The sequence below is a fragment of the Harpia harpyja genome, chromosome 3 (genome assembly GCF_026419915.1).
Source record: "Harpia harpyja isolate bHarHar1 chromosome 3, bHarHar1 primary haplotype, whole genome shotgun sequence".
NCBI classification, from domain to species: Eukaryota; Metazoa; Chordata; class Aves; order Accipitriformes; family Accipitridae; genus Harpia; species Harpia harpyja.
In genome coordinates, this window is record NC_068942.1 from 56,721,174 (window position 1) to 56,727,538 (window position 6,365).

The following is a 6,365-nucleotide window of genomic DNA, read 5'->3' on the forward strand; positions in this document are numbered from 1 at the left end:
GGGAGCAGTGAAGGACTCCATCACTCTGGTTTCGCAGTGGAGGTGAGGAGGAAACACACTCCTACTGTCCTCGCCTCAGCCAGCCACGAGCCTCCCAGCCACAGCCAAGCAAGCAGGTGGTCCTTGCAGTGGAGAGCATCCCCTGGTGCTCTCCCACACAATCACAGACTGGTTGAGGTGGGATGGGACCTCTGGAGATGGTCCCATCCAGCCCCCTGCTCAGGCCAGGATGCTCATGGCTGCGTTTCTGAACCCCTCTGAGGATGGAGGCTCCACAGCCTCCCTGGGCAGCCTGCTTCAGCGTTGTTCACTCTGATCTGACCTCTAACACAGGTGGCCATCGGCCACCTTTGCTGCAATGGGTTTGGTCACCACCAGAGGAGCTGGGGATGCCTCTCTTGGGGACATGACATCAATGGACCCAGAAAACGCTCTTGGCTGCACCTCCTGGCTCCAGTCCCCAAGGGGCTCCCTCAGGTCCCAAGTTACAGGGCTGTGTTCAGGATGCTAAGCCCAGAGCGAAATGGGGGTGTCCCTCTCACTTGCACTGACCACGCAAACACAGCACTAGTGGATCCAGCCCTTGCTGTTTCCCTCCATTTCTTCCTTTCTGTTCAAGGCAACTGAAGAAGCGGGGGGAGTGGGGCGGGAGGGACATCATTTGGCAGGAAGACTTTCTTCTTTCAGAGTCAATTGACTCTGAGATCGAGGAGGATTAACCCTACAGCCCCTCCATAAACACCAGACTCCTCCACGGCCATCCCCCCCGCTGGCCCCACAGTCAGCACAGATCCACGAGGATCCCAGGCCCACAAGCCTGTTTTCACGGATCTGTGCCATTTTACCTCCCGGTGCTTTTCTGGTTCTCATTATCTCCGCAGAGCTGATGACACTTAGACATTTCATCTCCCTGGAGGCTTTTTCTGGCGCTTTAAGTCTGATTTATGCAATGCAGCCATGGCTGTCCTGATCACCCACGCTCACCTCTGGCTTGTTAACATGCTGGCTGGCCAAGGACCCTTCCCCTCCCGCCGGCAGATCTGAACCAGGCTGAACCTCTGCACCCACCGGAGTTAAAGCCTTGGCAGCTTTCTCCTCCTATCCCTTTCCCTCTCATTCATGGCTGGTCATTAATCACAGCAGCCTCTTTCCACAGGGGACCTGCCTCCACAGACCCAGACCTGCCTCTGCAGCTGCCAGGGGAAGTCCCAGGGGCAGGCACTGAACAAGGGCAAACCCAATTAGCAGTCATGGGGTAATGCTACCAATAACCTTAGCCTGGTCATTAACCCCAGCTGCTCGGAGGGCATCACCAGCTCGGAGTCCCTCCCCAGTCCAGTGGGATGCTTCTGGAGGGGAAAGCAGCCTTTTCTCCAGCCTTGTGTCTTCTGCTCTTGTTAAAAACCAGTTCAGAAACACAACAGTTTGGGATCTAAACAGCTCTTAACACTTATCACTGCCTGTCCCCAGAGGCAAATCCAAATCCAAAGTACAGCTACAACATGTGTATATCTGTTTGCAACACCTCATTGGAGGAATTAAAGAGTGACAATGATACTGTACTCGGGACATGATGACAACTGCTTCCATCTAGCCAAACAAGACCAAGGCCAAGGCTGGTCCAGCCTACTAAATGGTGCTAGAGCTTCAGGCTGGGCATGGTACCAAACATTACAATGGAGCCCCTCTACATGGCCCCTAGACATCTTTGCATTTGCAGGCCTGGCGACCTTTCCAAGCTTCTCTCCACCATCCTTCTATTTCTTTTCAGGCTGTTTCTTGCTCCTTGTCCACACTGCCTGCACAAGCTATTTTGCAGGAGGGAGAGTCGTCTCTCATGAGCTGTCTGCATCGTACCTAATGCAAGGTGGGGTAAACTGCCTCTGCAAGGCAAACCTTGCACCTCTGTGTTGTACTTGGACGCATCTGTCTCGCTTGTGTTATGGGAAGGGCCTGTGCTCTATCCAGGTCAACCACTGCTGCCACCTGGAGAGGAAGGGTGACAGCGCTGTAACCTGGATACCCTGCACATTCCCTCTGAGACCTTTGCAGCACTCACATCCAGCCAGGCCCGCTGGGGAAGAGAATTGAATGAGGGCAGCTGGACAGGAGCCCTGCAAGCCAGCCAGGCCTCCACATACCGGCCACAGAATTTGCATCCGAAGCCGCTAACAAATGAGGTGAAGGAAAAGTCTGGAACAGGGACCAAGTCTGGTCGCGGTTTGAGTCCTGACTCGAGAGCAGCTGGTGCAGCCTGGCAGGCGATACACAACTCAGCTGTCCCAAACACCCTTGCTGAGCTGAAACTTCCTCCAGCGTGGGCCAAGCACGCCGTTCCACCTCCTTGAACTCCTGCAGTCTGATAAAATTACAGGTAAGGAAAGGACCCTCTGCCCCCCTCCCAAAGCAGACTTTATGCATCCAAGGTGCAAGGGGGGAGTGGAGTCAGAAGAGCAGCTGTCGAAAGTGGTTTGCAGTGATTCACCACAACTGAACCCCCCCCGCCCAAACTCATAGGCCCCAAGACCCCAACAACATGTCAACTAGAGCACAAGTGTTCCTCAGCTCTCACCATGCCGTGAGGTCCCCTCATAACACGGGTGCCCTTTACTACTCTGCTTGCAGAGCTGGGGCAGGCTCGCTTCCAACTGTATGCCATCCAGAGCCTCCACCAAGGTCCAGAGAAGGGAGCACGAGGTGCTCTGAGGGGTAGGAGAAGGGACATGGAGGCCGAGGCTCAGGGGTTATGTAGCATTGCAAGAACCCAGTACCTGTGGGTGTTGGGGTGAAAGGTACCGTGGGGTCAGATTTTTCTATCGCTACAGCTTCGGAGATTTCCCTCTTTCCATCTGCCTTCCCACCATCTGCTGAGGCGACTGCAAGGGAGAGGAGGTTTGCAAGGGTCACTCTTGGGCCAAAGCAGGTGGAAAGGACCTGCTGCAACCATTTTACTAGAGATGGGCCAGACAGCTGCAACATGCCCCTCAGCACCGCCGACAGCTCACTGGATCATCCAGCACACAGAGAGTACCAGGGCGAAAGGGGTTGGCTCACAACTGCACACGCCGCCCTGGAGGCTCGCTTGCCATGACGAAGGGTTTGCAGCTGGACAAAGGAGTGAATTAACAAGCTGTTTAAGTCCTTCATTGGAGGCCTGAACAAACAGATGCTGCCAGGAGCTGGTCTCTCCCCCTCCTGGGGACCGTCCTTCTGGTCAGAGACGGTTTTTCACAGTGCTCCCCAAGGGGGAGAACCAGCAGCACCTTTGTTTGCTACACAGAGCTCCAGGGCCTTCTCCTCCCCCTGCGCCTTTGAACCCGCTCCAGACTTCTCAGCCCTGCAGGCCTCCAAACCTGGCCTGCTGCAGACCTAATTAACTCCCTTGTTCATTTATGGTCTTTTGTTACTAAAGCAAGTAATTTGTGCACAGAGGCAGCAGATCCTTGTGTGTGCTTACATGGACCTGACTGCTCCCTTTAGTCCGCTGGGGAAGCCCTCTCCTGCTCACCAAGGGTGCCCGCAGTCCCTCTCTACAGCCAGCCGCTTCAGGATCACCTACAGAGAGCACACCGCCTCCCTGTTTCCAGCAAGCTCCCTCCATACCTTTGCGGCCATCAGAAGACACCGAAGTCTTCTCAGAGCATGACACCTTTGAATTCAAGAAAAAGTTTGTCTGGACCACGGACCGCACCCTAGCCCCATCTGCCTTGCTAGCACGGAGACACCCCTCAGGGTTTCTCATCACTCCCTTTTGTTTGCGTGTTTGCTCATGCACACATGCACGACCAGAAGCCTCCAGCTCAGCAGGCAGGCACAGACACCGGGCCTGGCAGTGATGCTGCCACACTAGTTTCTCCCCCCATTGGTTTGCACGCAGCCGGACGGATGGATGAAGAACACGACCCCACTGCTCTTTTACCCACCGCCCCCCCATGTTCCCTCTTACCCCTGGCACCACAAGCATGGAGAACAGCAGAGAGCGGCAGGACCCTTTCACAGGGGAATATCTGGGCAGGATTATCCCAGGGCTCCTGGACCAAACAGGCAGCTCCTCAGCCTTTGGAAACCTCCCTTGCCTTTGTTCCTTGGCCTTCTAGTGTTGGGGGAAGGGATCCCAACGAACATGTTTGTGCTGTTCTTCTTAATAGGGTGTTGTGTAACACAGAGGGAAGTGACTACACCGGGGACCCCAGCTGAGAACAGAGACTTTAATCCTGCTGCCCGGGGAAAACTTGGAAAAAATACCTACATCTGTTCTGTTGCATTAGGCTCATGGCTCAGAGGCTGACAGCTGACCCTGGCTGCTCATGATGCCAAGGTATGGCCCCTGCCAAACAGTGCCAGGGTAAATTACCATGACTGATTAGAAAGGCAAAAGGCAGCCAGAGAAAACTGGGGAGGGAGCTCTCCCTGTGCAGGTTTCTGGAGAAGGGAAAAGGCCAAGCCAGAGTGCATCAGGGCACTTTGTCTTCTCCACTACCACACTGGCAAACAGAGCAGAGAAGGAGCAACAGTGAAAGATAACAGGGCAGGGGATAAGATGCAGGGAGAGGGACGAAGATGAGGAGGCAGAGGAAAAACCACAGCTGCATCTACCTCTCCATGGGGCTCACCAAAGATGGGCTTCAGGAGGCAACACTCCTCATCGAACCTGTGCTAGGCTGAGGCCACAGAGGAAAAAAGGTGCTCTTGTATCTACAAGCAGGGTTCATGGCTCGAGAAGAGTACAAGGCAGCTGTTGGCCTTGCAGAGCAGTGCACACTCTCCCTGCCATGAGTCTGCCAGCTCTAGGACATGTAAGATCACAGGTGTGGGGCTCCCTGACCCAGCACTGCAACACAGCTCCCTTCCAGGCTCAGGCTGTCATCACCTCACATCCATCCAACAGCTCAGAGAGGAGTATAAAGGAAATCAGCTGACCAGGGAACAGAACAACACTACTGAAATTTGGCTAATAGCAGACACCTAGATGCTCTGGAAACATGTCAAAGACTTCTCACCATATTTGGCAGGGCTCGACATTGATACACCCACTGGAAACACGTAGGTGCTGCACTGAGACCACAGGGCATGAAGGAGAGCCCCTTCTCTGTGCAGCCCCTCTTACGGACACACCAGGATGCTGAGGGTGGCCCTCGTCTAGACAGGAGAGGGTTTCTGGAAAGCCATTAACACCCAGTTCTGTGAAGGATCTGCCTGTTCTTTATTCAAGTATTAAATTGGCTCAACCCTAATTAGCATGACATCTATGACAGGATTAAAGCAGATTCTGCTTTCCTCTTCCTGCCTAGGGCCACCAGCTGCCAAACACTCCTCCAGGTCTGCATCCTGGACAGGACAGTGGCTAGCTTCAAGAGAAACAGAAAGCAAGCTGCTTTCTAACTCCTGTCCATCAGAGGCAGGTTTTGGCCCTGAAGCAGGAAGGTTTGTTTGCTTTAAATCTTATTTAACCATGGATGTTTTCATTATCCACATCCATGTCACACTCTTTTATCCGCCCTTAGGAGGACAGGGAGGAAAGCTCTTGCTTTCCTCAGTCCATCTGTGGAGCAGACAGCTTTGATTAGCCACGTGCTTGTTGCCTTTCAATCCCTGCTGGCTGGCTCTTTGACCTTGTTTGACAAGACACAGGGATCAGGAGAAGCTGTGTGTTTCCTCAGCACTCTTCAGCCTTTTATAAACTTCTACTTCAACACCACAACCTCATATCAGACTCTGGTCCTCTATCTGTCTCCATAGGCTACCTCTTCACACAACCCTAAACCTCCAGTACTGAACTGAGCCCTTGAAGAACAGGGATCCTGCTGAGAAATGCAGCCAGATGCCTTCTGATCCGTGAGCATTTCTGCACTAGAATCTAAAGATGCCTCTTGGGTCGAACACCACCGGTCCCATGACTCTTTACCGCCTTCCTCCCCTCTGCTGTTGCTGTTTGATCTGCTGCCTTTCCCTCTGCTCCTTACACTGTGGGGGAGCAGATCTGTCAAGGTCAGAGCCTCAGGCCTGAGCTGGCTCGGCAGCACCAAGTGCATTACACCTCACTAATGTGTTTGGTATGCGGCTCCTCTGAAACCGTGCCACTTCACACTTGAATTGCAGCTCAGCCCTGCTCAGGAGGAGGAACCAGAGGGGCTGAGGCACAGCAGAGCCAACTCCTAGAAAGACGTTCCCAGAGCACCTTCCAAAGCGACTTCCAACAGGCTACTGACACTGCTGACTGCAAAGCGCGAGGTTAGCTGGGCCAAGCTACCTCTACTCAAAAACAACCTGAAGCAGCGTATCCAAGGCAGGCACTGCCTGTAGAGAGACCACTTCAGGACAGTTGCCCCCTGAGGGTGGTAACAGGGTCCTTTTTCCCTCCTGTC